The 16164-nt window shown below is 38.3% G+C and overlaps 1 protein-coding gene across 2 annotated transcripts in view; it reads left to right on the forward strand.

Moving 5' to 3' along the window:
- LEKR1 (leucine, glutamate and lysine rich 1) overlaps window positions 1-16164 on the forward strand; it is a 223055-nt gene that overhangs the window by 44426 nt on the left and 162465 nt on the right. The gene's annotated exons all lie outside the window — the stretch shown is intronic.

Consider the following 16164-nt stretch of genomic DNA (forward strand, 5'->3'; position numbering starts at 1 on the left):
TATGTTAATTTATGTCCTGCAATTTTACTATTTTTATCAGATCTAAGAGTTTTTTTCATAGAGTCTTTAGGTTTTTCTAGATATTTATATCATCAGCAAAGAGGACAATTTGACTCTTTTCCCAATTTGAATGCCTTTTATTCCTTTCTCTTGCCTGATGCTCTGGCTAGGATATACAGTACTGAGTGGAATAGGAGTAGTGAAAGTGTGTATCCTTGTCTTATTCCAGTTCTTAGGGGAAAGGCTTTCAGCTCTTCCCCATTCAGAATGATGTTAGCTGTGAGTTTGTCATATATGGCCTTTATTATGTTGAGATATGTTCCTTCTATGCCTAGTTGGTTGAGTTTTTATCATGAAGGGACATTGAACTTTATCAAATACTTTTTCTGCATTAATTGAGATAATCATATGTTTTATGTCCTTCATTCTTTATTATTATTATTATTATTATTATTATTATTATTATACTTTAAGTTTTAGGGTACATGTGCACAATGTGCAGGTTAGTTACATATGTATACATGTGCCATGCTGGTGCGCTGCACCCACTAACTCATCATCTAACATTAGGTATATCTCCCAATGCTGTCCCTCCCCCCTCCCCCCCAATCCACAACAGTCCCCAGAGTGTGATGTTCCCCTTCCTGTGTCCATGTGTTCTCATTGTTCAATTCCCACCTATGAGTGAGAATATGCGGTGTTTGGTTTTCTGTTCTTGCGATAGTTTACTGAGAATGATGATTTCCAATTTCATCCATGTCCCTACAAAGGACATGAACTCATCATTTTTTATGGCTGCATCATATTCCATGGTGTATATGTGCCACATTTTCTTAATCCAGTCTATCATTGTTGGACATTTGGGTTGGTTCCAAGTCTTTGCTATTGTGAATAATGCCGCAATAAACATACGTGTGCATGTGTCTTTATAGCAGCATGATTTATAGTCCTCTGGGTATATACCCAGTAATGGGATGGCTGGGTCAAATGGTATTTGTAGTTCTAGATCCCTGAGGAATCGCCACACTGACTTCCACAATGGTTGAACTAGTTTACAGTCCCACCAACAGTGTAAAAGTGTTCCTATTTCTCCACATCCTCTCCAGCACCTGTTGTTTCCTGACTTTTTAATGATTGCCGTTCTAACTGGTGTGAGATGGTATGTCATTGTGGTTTTGATTTACATTTCTCTGATGGCCAGTCCTTCATTCTTTTGATGTGACATATCACATTTATTGATTTGTGTATGTTGAACCATCCTTGCATCCCTGGGATAAATTCCATTTGATTATTATGTATTTTTTTGATGTGTGGTTGGATTCGGTTTGCTACTATTTTGTTGAGAATTTTTGCATTTATGTTCATCAGGGATATTGGCTCATAATTTTATTTTTAGTTGTGTCCTTGTCTGGCTGTTTTTTTAAATCAGGGTAATGTTGGTCTCATAGAATGAGGCAGGGAGAATTCCCTCCTCTTCAGTTTTTGAGAATATAGTTTGAGAGTATTGGTATTAGTTCTTCTTTGAAAATTAGGAATAGTTCAGCAGTGAAACTGTCTGGTCCTGGACTTGTCTTTGTTGGTAGACTTTTTTTTTTTTACAGATTTAGTCTCATTGCTTATTATTGGTCTGTTCAGATTTTCCATTTCTTCCTAATTCAATTTTGGGAGGTTGTATGTGTTCAGAAATTTTTTCATTCCCTCTAGGTGTTCTAGTTTGTTGGTGTTTATAGTTGTTTATATTAGTCTTTTGTATTTCTGTAGTATCAGTTGTAACGTCTTCTTTTTCATACCTGATTTTATTTATCTGAGTTTTCTCACACTCTGTTTTGGATTAGTCTAGCAAGTGGTTTGTCAATTTTGTTTATCTTGTCAAAATCAACTTTTCATTTCATTGATCCTTTTTATTTTATTTTTGTAGTCTCTATTTTGTTGAGTTCTGCTCCAATCTTTACTATTTCATTCCTTCTACTTATTTTGGATTTGGTTTGCTCTTGCTTTTCTAGTTCTTTCAGATGTATAGCTAGATTATCGATTTGAAATCTGTCTATTGTTTGGTATAGGTGTTTATTGCTAAAAGCTTCCCTCTTAGCACTGCTTTTGCTAAATTCCATAGGTTTTTGGAATGTTGTATTTCAAATTTTGTTTGTTTCAAAGAAGTTTTTTATTTCCTCCTTAATTTTTTCTTTAACCCAAAGTTGTTCAGGAGCATGTTGTTTAATTTCCATGTATTTGTATAGTTTCCAAAGTTCCCCTTGTTATTGATTTTTAGTTTTATTATATTGTGGTATGAGATGATACTTGATATAATTTTGATTTTTAAAAATTTATTGAGAATTATTTTGTGTCCTAACATATAGTCTATCCTGGAGAATATTCTATGTGCTGGTGAGAAGAATGTGTATTCTGTAGCTGTTAGAGGAAATGTTCTGTATATATCTGTTAGGTCCCTTTAGTTTAATGTACAGCTTAAATATAATGGTTTTTTGTTAATTTTCTGTTTCATGCTGAAAGTAGAGTGTTGAAGTCCTCAGTAATTAACATATTGGAGTCTGTCTCACCTTTTCAATCTAAAATTTGCTTTATATACCTGAGTGCTCTGGTGTTGGTTTAGAATTGTTATATGCTGTTGATGAATTGATCCCTTTATCACTATATAATGACCTTTTTTGTGTCTTTTTACTGTTTTTGACTTAAAGTCTGTTTTATCTGATATAAGTATAGCTACTCCTGTTCACTTTTGGTTTCCCTTTGCATGGAATATCTTTTTGCATCTCTTTCTTTTCATTCTATATGTCTTTACAGGTGAGATGATTTTCTGGTAAGCAGCATATAATTGTGTCATGTTTTTTAATCCATTCAGCCAGTCTATATTTTTTAAAGGGAACATTTACTCTGTTTATATTCCAAGTTATTATTGATATGCAAAGGCATATTCTTGTCATTGATTTCTGGTTGGTTTGTATATCCTTTGTTCCCGTCTTTCTCCCTTTTTGTTTATCACTGGGGTTTGGTGATATTCTGTAGTAATCTTTGAGTTTGTATCTCTTCTTCGTTTGTGTGTTTGCTCTACCAGTGGTTTTTATATTTTGTGTGTGTTTTCATGGTGGTATTTATTGTCCTTTTAATTCTGGGTGTAGGACTCCCTTAAGCATTTCTTGTAGAACCAATCTAGTGGTGATGAATTCCCTCAGCTTTTGCATGTCTGGAAAAGACTTTATTTCTCCTACATTTATGAAAGATAACATTACTATATACAGTATCCTTACTATATTAGTTAGGAGATTTTTTCTTTCAGTACTTTTAGAATATCATCCCATTCTTTCCTGGCCCATAAAGTTTCTGCTGAGAAATCTGCTATTAGTGTGATGGGGATTCCTTTAAGTGATTAGACACTTTTCTGTTGCTATTTTTAGAATATTCTCTTAGTCTTTGACTTTGACAGTTTAACTATAATGTGCTATGGTGAAGACCTTTTTGAATTTATCTATTTGGAGATCTTTGAGCCTCCGGTATCTGGAAGTCTAAATCTCTTGCTAGACTTGGGAAGTGTTCATCTGTTATTTTGTTAAATAGGTTTTCTAATCCATTCGTTTTCTGTTGCCTTCTCGTCTACTTGATCTACTCTATTATTTAAGCTTTCAAATATATTTTGCATTTCATTCAATGAATTCTTCAGTTCCAGAATTTCTGTTTTGTTCTTTTTTACAATATCTTTCTCTTTGGTAAAATTGTAATTTATATCTCAAATTGTTTTTCTGATTTCTTGGTATTGTCTTTCAGTATTCTCTTTTTTAAAAAAAAGGATATCTATTTTCATTAGAATTATGTTATTGCCAAATGATCGTACATTTGTTTCATATGCTTATCAGTCATTTGCAGTTTGCTTTTTCATATACTACCTCTGACCATTTTTATTTGGGGGAGGCTTTTTAATAAACTAGTAGTTCTCCTTATAAAATAAAGCTATAATTTTTAACATGTGTTGCAGACATTTTCCCTTGGCTTGTTATATGTGATTTTTTTTAAAAAACTTTTTTTTCAATAGTTTTTGGAGCACAAGTGGTCTTTTGTCACATGGAGAAGTTCTTTAGCGGTAATTTCTGAGATTTTAGTGTGTTCATCACCTGAGCAGTATACACTGTACCCAGTGTGTAGTCTTTTATCCCTCAAGTCCCTCCCGCTCTTCCCCCCAAGTTCCCTAAGTTCATTATATTATTCTTGTGCCTTTGTATCATCATAGCTTAACTCCCACTTATAAGTGAGAACATACAATATTTGGTTTTCCGTTTCTGAATTACTTCATTTAGAATAATGGTCTCCAACCACATCCAGGATGCTGCAAATGCCATTATTTTATTCCTTTTTATGGCTGAGTCATATTCCCTGATGTATCTATACCGCATTTCATTTATCCACTTGTTGATTGATGGGTATTTAGGCTGGTTCCATATTTTTGCAATTGTGAATTGTGCTGTGATAAACATGCATGCACAAATGTCTTTTTCATTTAATGACTTCTTTTCCTCTGGGAAGTCAGTAGTGGGATTGCTAGATCAAATGATAGTTCGATTTTTCATTTTTTAAGGAATCTCCTCACTGTTTTCCATAGTGGTTATACTAGTTTACATTCTCACCATCAGTGTAAAAGTGATCCTTTTCACTACATCCACACCAACATCTATTATTTTTTGATTTTTTAATTACGGCCATTCTATCAGGAATAATATGGTATCACATTGTGATTTTGTGTTTCCCTGATAATTGGTGATGTTGAGCGTTTTTTTATGTTTATTGGCTATTTGTATATCTTATTTTGAGAATGGTCTATTCATGTCCTTAGCCCACTTTTTGATGGGGTTATTTGTTTTCTTGATGCTGATTTGTTTGAATTTCTTGTAGATTCTGGATATTAGTCCTTTGTTGGATGCATAGTTTATGAATATTTTCTCCCATTCTGTGGGCGGTCTGTTTACTCTGCTGATTATTTCTTTTGCTGTGCAAAAGCTTTTTAGTTTAATTAAGTCCCATCTATTTATCTTTGTTTTTGGTTGCATTTGCTTTTGGGTTCTTGGTCATGAACTTAATGACTACACCAACATCTAGAAGAGTTCCAATGTTATCTTCTGGAATTTTTATTCTTTCAGGTCTTAGATTGAAGTATTTGATCCATATTGAGTTGATTTTTGTATAAGGTAAGAAATGAGCTGGGCGTGGTGGCTCACGCCTGTAATCCCAGCACTTTGGCAGGCTGAGGTAGGCGGATCATGAGGTCAGGAGATTGAGACCATCCTTGCTAACACGGTGAAACCCCATCTCTACTAAAAATACAAAAAATCAGCTGGGCAAGGTGGCGGGTGCCTGTAGTCCCAGCTACTCGGGAGGCTGAGGCAGGAGAATGGCATGAACCCGGGGGGCAGAGCCTGCAGTGAGCCGAGATCGCACCACTGCACTCCAGCCTGGGCAACAGCGAGACTCCATCTCAAAAAAAAAAAAAAAAAAAATGAGGATCCAGTTTTATTCTTCTACATGTGGCTTGCCAATTATCCTGGCACCATTTGTGGAATAGGGTGTCCTTTCCCTACTTTGGTTTTGTTTTTTATTGTTGAAAATCAGGTGGCTGTAAGTATTTGGCTTTACTTCTGGGTTCTCTCTTCTGTTCCATTGGTCTACATGCCTGTTTTTATACCAGTACCATGCTGTTTTGGTAACCATAGCCTTGTAGTATAGTTTGAAGTTGGGTAATGTGATGTCTTCACATTTTTTCTTTTTGCCTAGACTGGCTTTGGCTGTGCAAGTCTTTTTTTGGTTCCATAAGAATTTTAAGATTGTTTTTTCTAGTTCTGTGAAGGATGATGATGGTACTTTGATAGAAATTGCTTTGAATCTGTGGATTGCTTTTGGCAGTGTGGTCATTTTCACAATATTGATTCATCCATGAGCATTGGGTGTGTTTCCATTTGTGTTGTCTGTGATTTCTTTCAGCAGTGTTTTGTAGTTTTCCTTGTAGAGATCTTTCACCTCCTTGGTTAGGTATATTCCTAAGTATTATATTCTTTTGTGGCTGTTGTAAAAGGGATAGAGTTCTTTATTTGATTCTCAGCTTAGTCGTTGTTGGTATATAGCAGTGCTACTGATTTGTTTACATTGATTTTGTATCCTGAAACTTTACTGAACTCATTTATCAGATCCAGGAGCATTTTGGATGAGTCTTTAGGGTTTTCTAGGTATACGATCATATCATCAGCATACAGCAACAGTTTGACTTCCCCTTTACCAATTTGGATGCCTTTTATTTATTTCCCTTGTCTGACTGCACTGGCTAGGACTTCCAGTACTATGTTGAATAGAAGTGATGAAAGTAATTGTCCTTGCTTTCTTCCAGTTCTCAAGGGTAATGTTTTCACCTTTTCCCCATTCAGTATAATGTTGGCTGTTGGCTTGTCATAGATAGCTTTTATTACCTTAAGGTATATCCCTTCTATGCCAATTTTGCTGAGAATTTTAGTCATAAAAGGATGCTGGGTTTTGTCAAATGTGTTTTCTGCACCTATTGAGATGATCATGATTTTTAAAAAATTCTATTTATGCGATCACATGTATTGACTTGTGTATGTTAAACCATCCGTGTATCTCTGATATGAAACCTAATTGATCATGGTGTATTATCTCTTTGATATTCAGTTGGATTTGATTAGCTATTAAATAGTATTTTTATTGAGTATTTTTGCATCTATGTCCATCAGGGATATTGGTCTATAGTTTTTCTTTTTTTTTAATGTTATTCCTGGTTTTGGAATTACGGAGATACTGGTTTCATAGAATGATGTAGGGAGGAGTCCCTCTTTATCTTTTGGAATAGTCTTAATAAGATTGGTATCAGTTCTTTGAATGTCTTAGAGAATTCAGCTGTGAATCCATATAGTCCTGGATGTGTTTTTTTCTTGGCAACTTTTTTACTACTGTTTTAGTCTCACTGCTTGTTATTGGTCTGTTCAGAGTTTCTGTTTCTTCCTAATTTAATTTGAGAGGGTTGTCTATTTCCAGAAATGTATCCATTTCCCGTAGATTTTTTGGATTGTGTGTATAAAAGTGTTCATAGTAGTCTTGAATAATGTTTTGTATTTCAGTTGTATTGGTTGTAATATCTCCCATTTCATTTCTAACTGGGCTTATTTGGATCTTCTCTCTTCTTATTTAATCTCACTAATAGCCTGTCAATTTTATCTTTTTAAAAAACATCTTTTTGTTTCCTTTATTTTTATTTATTTATTTTGAGACAACGTCTCACTCTGTTGCCCAGGCTGGAGTGCAGTGGCACGATCTCGGCTCACTGCAACCTCCGCCTCCTGGGTTCAAGTGATTCTCCTGCCTCAGCCTCCTTAGTAGCTGGGATTCCAGGTGTGCACCACCACACCCGGCTAATTTTTGTATTTTTGATAGAGATGGGGTTTCACCATGTTGGTCAGGCTGGTCTCGAACTCCTGACCTTGTGATCTGCCCGCCTCAGCCTCCCAAAGCGTTGGGATTACAGGTGTGAGCCACCGCACTGCCCAGCCTCATTTATCTTTTTTACTTTTTTTTTGTTTCAATTTCATTTATTTCTGTTCTGATCTTTGTTATTTCTTTTTTTCTGCTGGGTTTGGGTTTGGTTTGTTCCTGTTTCTCTAGTTCCTTGAGGTGTGACCTTAGATTGTTTATTTATCTTCTTTCAGACTTTTTGATATAAGCATTTAATGCTATGAACTTTACTGTTAACACTGTTTTTGCTGTATCCCAGAGGTTTTGGTAAGCTGTTTCATTATTATGAATCAGCTCAAAGAGTTTTTAAATTTCCCTCTTGATTTCATTGTTGACCCAAAGATCATTCAAAAGTATATTACTTAATTTCCATGTACTTGTACAGTTTTAAGTATTCCTTTTCAAGTTAATTTCCAGTTTTATTCCACTGTGGCCTGAGAGGATACTTAATATAATTTTGATTTTCTTAAATTTATTGAGACTTGTTTTGTGAACTATCATGTGGTCTATCTTGGAGAATGTTCCATGTGCTGAAGAAAAGAATATATATTCTGCAGTTGTTGGGTAGAATATTCTGTAAATATCTGTTAAGTTTATTTGTTCTAAGATATAGTTTAAGTCTGTTGTTTATTTGTCGACTTTCTGTCTTGATGATCTGTGATATGGTTTGGCTGTGTCCCCACCCAAACTCATCTTGAATTGTAGCTCTCATAATTCCCATTCATAGTGGGAGGAACTCAGTGGGAAATAATTGAATCATGGGGCTAGTTTCCCCTATATTTGTTCTCATGGTAGTGAATAAGTCTCATGAGATCTGATGGTTTTGTAAGAGGAAACCCTTTCACTTGGCTCTCATTCTCTCTTGTCTGCTGCCATGTAAGATGTGCCTTTTGCCTTTCGCTGTGATTAAAGAGTCCATTAAACCTCTTTTTTTATATAAATTATACAGTCTCGGGTATGTCTTTATCAGCAGCATGAAAATGGACTAATACAGTAAATTGGTACTGGTAGAGTGGGTCACTGCTGTAAAGATAACTGAAAATGTGGAAGCAACTTTGGAACTGGGTAACAGGCAGAGGTTGGAGCATTAGGAAGGCTCAGAAGAAGACAGGAAAATGTGGGAATGTTTGGAACTTCCTATTGACTTGTTGAATGGCTTTGACCAAAATCCTGATAATGATACGGACAATGAAATCCAGGTTGAGGTGGTCTCAGATGGGGATGAAGAACTTGTCGAGAACTGGAGTAAAGGTTATTCTTGCTATGTCTTAGCAAAGAGACTGGTGGTATTTTGCTCCTGCCCTAGAGATTTGTAGAACTTTGAACTTGAGGGATATGATTTAGAGTATCTGGTGGAAGAAATTTCTAAGCAGCAAAGCATTCGAGAGGTTACTTGGGTGCTGTTAAAAGCATTCCGTTTTCAAAGGGAAACAGCATAAAAGTTCAGAAAAAAAGTTCAGCCTAATATATGATAGAAAAGAAAAATGCATTTTCTGAGGAGAAATTCAAGCCAGCTACATAAATTTGTATAAGTAATGAGGAGCCAAATGTTAATCACCAAGACAGTGGGAAAAATGTCTTCAGGGGATGCCAGAGACTTTTGCAGCAGCCCCTTCCGTCACAGGCCTGGAGGCCTAGGAGGAAAAAATGGTTTTGTGTGCCAGGCTCAGGGGTTCTGTGCTGTGTGCATCCTAGGTACTTGGTGCCCTGTGTCCTAGACACACTAGCCATGGCTAAAAGGGACCAAGGTACAGCTCGGGTTGTGGCTTCGGAGAGTGCAAGCCCCAAGCCTTGGCAGCTTCCATGTAGTGTTGAGTCTGCGGGTGCACAGAAGTCAAGAATTGAGGTTTGGGAACCTCTGCCTAGATTTCAGAGGATGTATAGAGACACCTGAATGTCTAGGTGTAAGTTTGCTGCAGGGGCTGGGCCCTCATGGAGAACCTCTGCTAGGACAGTGAGGAAGAGTAATGTGGGGTGAAACCCCAACACAGAGTCCCCACTGGGGCACTGTCTAGTGGAGCTATGAGAAGAGGACCACTCTTCTCCAGACCCCAGAATTTTAGATCTGACAGCTTGCACTGTGCACTTGAAAAGGCTGCAGATGCTTTTCAGCCCATGAAAGCAGCCAAGAGTGGGGCTGTCCCCTGCAAAGCCACAGGGGCGGAGCTGCCCAAGGCTGTGGAGCCTACCTCTTGCATCAGCATGACCTGGATGTGAGACATGGAGTCAAAGGAGATAATTTTGGAGCTTTAAGATTTGACTGCAGAGGATATCACCACCGATCCCACAGAAATACAAACTACCATCAGAGAATACTACAAACACCTCCACGCAAATAAACTAGAAAATCTAGAAGAAATGGATAAATTCCTCGACACATACACTCTCCCAAGACTAAACCAGGAAGAAGTTGAATCTCTGAATAGACCAATAACAGGAGCTGAAATTGTGGCAATAATCAATAGCTTACCAACCAAAAAGAGTCCAGGACCAGATGGATTCACAGCCTAATTCTACCAGAGGTACAAGGAGGAAGTGGTACCATTCCTTCTGAAACTATTCCAATCAATAGAAAAAGAGGGAATCCTCCCTAACTCATCTTATGAGGCCAACATCATCCTGATACCAAGCCAGGCAGAGACACAATCAAAAAAGAGAATTTTAGACCAATATCCTTGATGAACACTGATGCAAAAATCCTCAATAAAATACTGGCAAACTGAATCCAGCAGCACATCAAAAAACTTATCCACCATAATCAAGTGGGCTTCATCCCTGGGATGCAAGGCTGGTTCAATATACGCAAATCAATAAATGTAATCCAGTATACAGAACCAAAGACAAAAACCACATGATTATCTCAATAGATGCAGAAAAGGCCTTTGACAAAATTCAACAAGTCTTCATGCTAATAACTCTCAATAAATTAGGTATTGATGGGACGTATCTCAAAATAATAAGAGCTATCTATGACAAACCCACAGCCAATATCATACTGAATGGGCAAAAGCTGGAAGCATTCCCTTTGAAAACTGGCACAAGACAGGGATGCCCTCTCTCACCACTCCTATTCAACATAATGATGGAAGTTCTGGCCAGGGCACTTAGGCAGGAGAAGGAAATAAAGGATATTCAGTTAGGAAAAGAGGAAGTCAAATTGTCCCTGTTTGCAGACGACATGATTGTATATCTAGAAAACCCCATTGTCTCAGCCCAAAATCTCCTTAAGCTGATAAGCAACTTCAGCAAAGTCTCAGGCTACAAAATCAATGTACAAAAATCACAAGCATTCTTATACACCAATAACAGACAAACAGAGAGCCAAATCATGAGTGAACTCCCATTCACAATTGCTTCAAAGAGAATAAAATACCTAGGAATCCAACTTACAAGGGATGTGAAGGACCTCTTCAAGGAGAACTACAAACCACTGCTCAATGAAATAAAAGAGGATACAAACAAATGGAAGAACATTCCATGCTCATGGGTAGGAAGAATCAATATCATGAAAATGGCCATACTGCCCAAGGTAATTTACAGATTCAATGCCATCCCCATCAAGCTACCAGTGACTTTCTTGACACAATTGGAAAAAACTACTTTAAAGTTCCTATGGAACCGAAAAAGAGCCTGCATCGCCAAGTCAATCCTAAGCCAAAAGAACAAAGCTGGAGGCATCACACTACCTGACTTCAAACTATACTACAAGGCTACAGTAACCAAAACAGCATGGTACTGGTACCAAAACAGAGATATAGATCAATGGAACAGAACAGAGCCCTCAGAAATAATGCCGCATATCTACAACTATCTGATCTTTGACAAATCTGAGAAAAACAAGCAATGGGGAAAGGATTCCCTATTTAATAAATGGTGCTGGGAAAACTGGCTAGCCTTATGTAGAAAGCTGAAACTGGATCCCTTCCTTACACCTTATACAAAAATCAATTCAAGATGGATTAAAGACTTAAATGTTAGACCTAAAACCATAAAAACCCTGGAAGAAAACCTAGGCATTACCATTCAGGACATAGGCATGGGCAAGGACTTCATGTCTAAAACACCAAAAGCAATGGCAACAAAAGACAAAATTGACAAATGGGATCTAATTAAACTAAAGAGCTTCTGCACAGCAAAAGAAACTACCATCAGAGTGAACAGGCAACCTACAAAATGGGAGAAAATTTTCACAACCTATTATCTGACAAAGGGCTAATATCCAGAATCTACAATGAACTCAAACAAATTTACAAGAAAAAAACAACCCCATCAAAAAGTGGGCGAAGGATATGAACAGACACTTCTCAAAAGAAGACATTTATGCAGCCAAAAGACACATGAAAAAATGCTCACCATCACTGGCCATCAGAGAAATGCAAATCAAAACCACAATGAGATACCATCTCACACCAGTTAGAATGGCAATCATTAAAAAGTCAGGAAACAACAGGTGCTGGAGAGAATGTGGAGAAATAGGAACACTTTTACACTGTTGGTGGGAGTGTAAACTAGTTCAAGCATTGTGGAAGTCAGTGTGGCGATTCCTCAGGGATCTAGAACTACAAATACCATTTGACCCAGCAATGCCATTACTGGGTATATACCCAAAGGACTATAAATCATGCTGCTATAAAGACACATGCACACGTATGTTTATTGCGGCATTATTCACAATAGCAAAGACTTGGAACCAACCCAAATGTCCAACAATGATAGACTGGATTAAGAAAATGTGGCACATATACACCATGGAACACTATGCAGCCATAAAAAATGATGAGTTCATGTCCTTTGTAGGGACATGGATGAAATTGGAAATCATCATTCTCAGTAAACTATCGCAAGAACAAAAAACCAAACACCGCGTATTCTCACTCATAGGTGGGAATTGAACAATGAGAACACATGGACACAGGAAGGGGAACATCACACTCTGGGGACTGTTGTGGGTTGGGGGGAGGGGGGAGGGATAGCATTGGGAGATATACCTAATGCCGGATGACGTGTTAGTGGGTGCAGCGCACCAGCATGGCACATGTATACATATGTAACTAACCTGCACATTGTGCACATGTACCCTAAAACTTAAAGTATAATAATAATAAATAAATAAAGAAAGAAAGAAAAAAAAAGATTTGACTGCCCCACTGGATTTCAGACTTGCATGGGGCCTGTAGCCCCTTTGTTTTGGCCCATTTTCCCCATTCAGAATGGGTGTATTTACCCAAATGCCTGCACCCTCATTGTATCTAGGAAGTAACTAACTTGCTTTTGATTTTACAGGTTCATATGCGGAAGGGACTTACCCTGTCTCAGATGAGACTTTGGAATGTGGACTTTTGAGTTAATGCTGAAATGAGTTAAGACTTTGGGGGACTGTTGAGAAGGCATGATTGGTTTTGAAGTGTGAGGACATGAGATTTGGAGGGGTCAGGAGTAGAATGATATGGGTTGTCTGTGTCCTCACCCAAATCTTATCTTGAATTGTAGCTCCCATAATTCCCACTTGTGGGAGGGACTTGGTGGGAGATAATTGAATCATGGGGGTAGTTTCCCCCATACTGTTCTCATGGTAGTGAATAAGTCTGACAAGATCTGATAGTTTTATAAGGGGAAACCGATTTTGCTTGGCTCTCATTCTGTCTTGTCTGCTGCCATGTAAGACATGCCTTTCACCTTCCACCATGATTGTGAGGCCTCCCCAGCCATGTGGAACTGTAAATCCTTAAATCTCTTTTTTTAATAAATTACCCAGTCTCAGCTATGTCTTTTTCAGTGCATGAAAACAGACTAATACCACCTTTCCAATGCTGTTAGTGGAGTATTGAAGTCCTCAACTATTAGTGTTGCCATCCATCTCATTTCTTAGTTCTAATAGTAATTGTTTTATAAATTTGGGAGTTCCAGTGTTAGGTACATACATATTTAGGATTGTGATATTTTCTTACTGGACTATTTTTTATCATTACATAATGTCTCTGTCTTTTTTAACTGTTGTTGCTTTAACATCAGTTTTGTCTGATATAAGAATAGCTATTCCTGCTCACTTTTAGTTTCCATTTGCATGGAGTATCTTTTGCCACCCCTTTGCCTTAAATTTATGTCAGTGCTCATGTTTTATGTGAGTCTCTTGAAGACAGCAGATACTTGGTTGGTGGATTTTCATCCATTCTGCTGTTCTGTATCTTTTAGGTGGTGCATTTAGTCCATTTACATTCAACATTAGTATTGAGATGTGAAGCACTGTTCTATTCATCATGTTAGTTGTTGCGTTAATACCTGTTTTTTTTTTCTTCTATTGTGTTATTGCTTTATAGGCCCTGTAAGATTTATCTTTTAAGGAAGTTTGATTTTGGTATATTTCAAGGTTTTGTTTCAAAATTTTGAATTCCTTTTAGCATTTCTTGTAGTAATGGCTTAATAGTGGCAAATTCTCTCAGGATTTGTTTTACTGAAAAAGACTTTCTCTGTCCTTCACTTATGAAGCCTTGTTTTCCTGACACAAAGTTCTTGGCTGACAATTATTTGGCTTCAGGAAGCTAAAGATGGGACCCCAATCCCTTCTGGCTTGTAAGGTTTCTGCTTAGAAGTCTGCTGTTAATCTGATAGGTTTTTCTTTATAGGTTATCTGATGCTTTTGTCTCATAGCTTTTAAGATTATTTCCTTCGTCTTGACTTTAGATAGCCTGATGAATATGTGCCTAGGCGATGATCTTTTTGGGATGAATTTCCCAGGTGTTATTTGTGCTTCTTATATTTGGATGTCTAGATCTCTAGCAAGGCTGTGGAAGTTTTCCTCAATTATTTCCTCAAAGAAGTTTTCCAAAGTCTTTGATTTCTCTTCTTCCTCAAGAGCACCAATTATTCTTAGGTTTGGCCATTTAACATAATCCCAAATTTCTTGGAGACTTTGTTCATTTTCTAAAATTGTTTTGTCTTTGTCAGATTGGGTTAATTCGAAAGCCTTGCCTTTGAGCTCTGAAGTTCTTTCTTCTACTTGTTCTAGTCTATTGTTGAAACTTCACAGGGCATTTTGTATTTCCCCAAGGTATCTTTCATTTCCAGAAGTTGTGATTGCTTTTTCTTTATGATACCTATTTCTCTGGAGAATTTTTCATCCATATCCTGTATTTTTTAAAAAATTTCTTTGTGTTGGTTTTTTACCTTTCTCTAGTATCTCCTTGAGTATCTTAATAATCATCCTTCTGAATTTTTTATTTGGCAATTCAGAGATTTCTTCCTGGTTTGGATCCATTGCTGGGGAGCTGGTGTGATCTTTTGGGGATGTTATCAAATCCTGTTTTGTCATATTACCAGAATAACTTTTTTATTTCTTTCTTATTTGGGTAGACTATTTCAGTGGAGAGGTCTGAAACTCAAGGCTTGCTGTTCAGATCCTCCTGTCCCATGGGATGATCCCTTGATGTGGTACTCTCCCACTTCCCCTAGGGATGGGGCTTCCTGAGAGCTGGACTGCAGTGATTGTTCTATGCCTAGCCACCCAGCTGGACTACCACATTTGGGGCTGGTGCTGTCCTGTGATGCAATTCATCTTCAGGTCTCCCAGCCATGGATACTAGCACCTCCTCTGGTAGAGATGGCGGAGAAGTAAAGTAGACCCTATGAGAGTTCGTGATTCTAGATGTGTTTAGTGTGCTGGCTTTCTTAAAATGCTGGTTATGCTAGCAGTGAAGTTGTCACATGGATACACTCAGGACCTCTGGATGGTCAGGATGTTGCAGGCAGTGGAATTAGATTGCCTTCCCTTTCCTGGGATCAGGGTTATTCTGTTGTGAGTTTCTGTAATGGCTTAAGTTGGTTGGCCTATAGCCAGGCAGTGGTGCTATCAAGAGAGCACCAGCTGTGGTAGTAGTAGGGGGCTGTAAGCTTGCCCTAAGATGGCTAAGTTAAGTATTTTGGTTTCTCAGGTTATGGGTGGAGCCACATAGCTCCCAAGAGTTTCTGTGTTTTGTGTTCAGATACCAGGGCTGTAGGAAAATATCATCAGGTTGGGGCAGTTTTAGGCAGGTCCGGGTTCAGACTCTTCATGGGTGAGGCTTGCTGCAACCACTGTGGGGGAGGGGGGTTCTCAGGCCAATGATACTATGTTTCAGAGGGGATCTTGGCTGCCTCTGATGCATAATATAGTTTGCCAGGGAAGTGGGGGATAGCCAGTAGTGAGAGACCTCACCCAGCTCCCACACAGTTGGAGAGGCTGTTCTCACTCCTGCTATGCCCCACTCAGACCTTACCCCAGGCCGTGAGCTACCCTGCTGAAAAACCAAGCATGGCTTTCAAACCTTGCCCCTCCCCATATGCCCACTCCATCAGTGGCGCCTCCTGGGCTCTCCTGCACTTGCTTGTGTCCATAGCAGCTCCCCCTTGTCCCCTGGACTCTGCTCAAGGAAATTTGTACCCAGTCAGAACCACTACCAATTTCGGTTGGGAGCTTCCCACTCCAATTCTGCTGGCTGCCTTCCCCAAGGGTCCCTGTCAGATACAGTCAGGGATGGCTTCACTGGGCTCAAGCAGGAGACTGGGAGTACATGCAAGACACTTCCCACTGCTACTTCTACTTTTTTGTGGGACTCCCTAAATCCATTTCATCTCTAGGTGAGGTTAAAACCTCCCATGACCTGGATTTTC

This window comes from Gorilla gorilla, chromosome 2, assembly GCF_029281585.2.
Source record: "Gorilla gorilla gorilla isolate KB3781 chromosome 2, NHGRI_mGorGor1-v2.1_pri, whole genome shotgun sequence".
Lineage (NCBI taxonomy): Eukaryota > Metazoa > Chordata > Mammalia > Primates > Hominidae > Gorilla > Gorilla gorilla.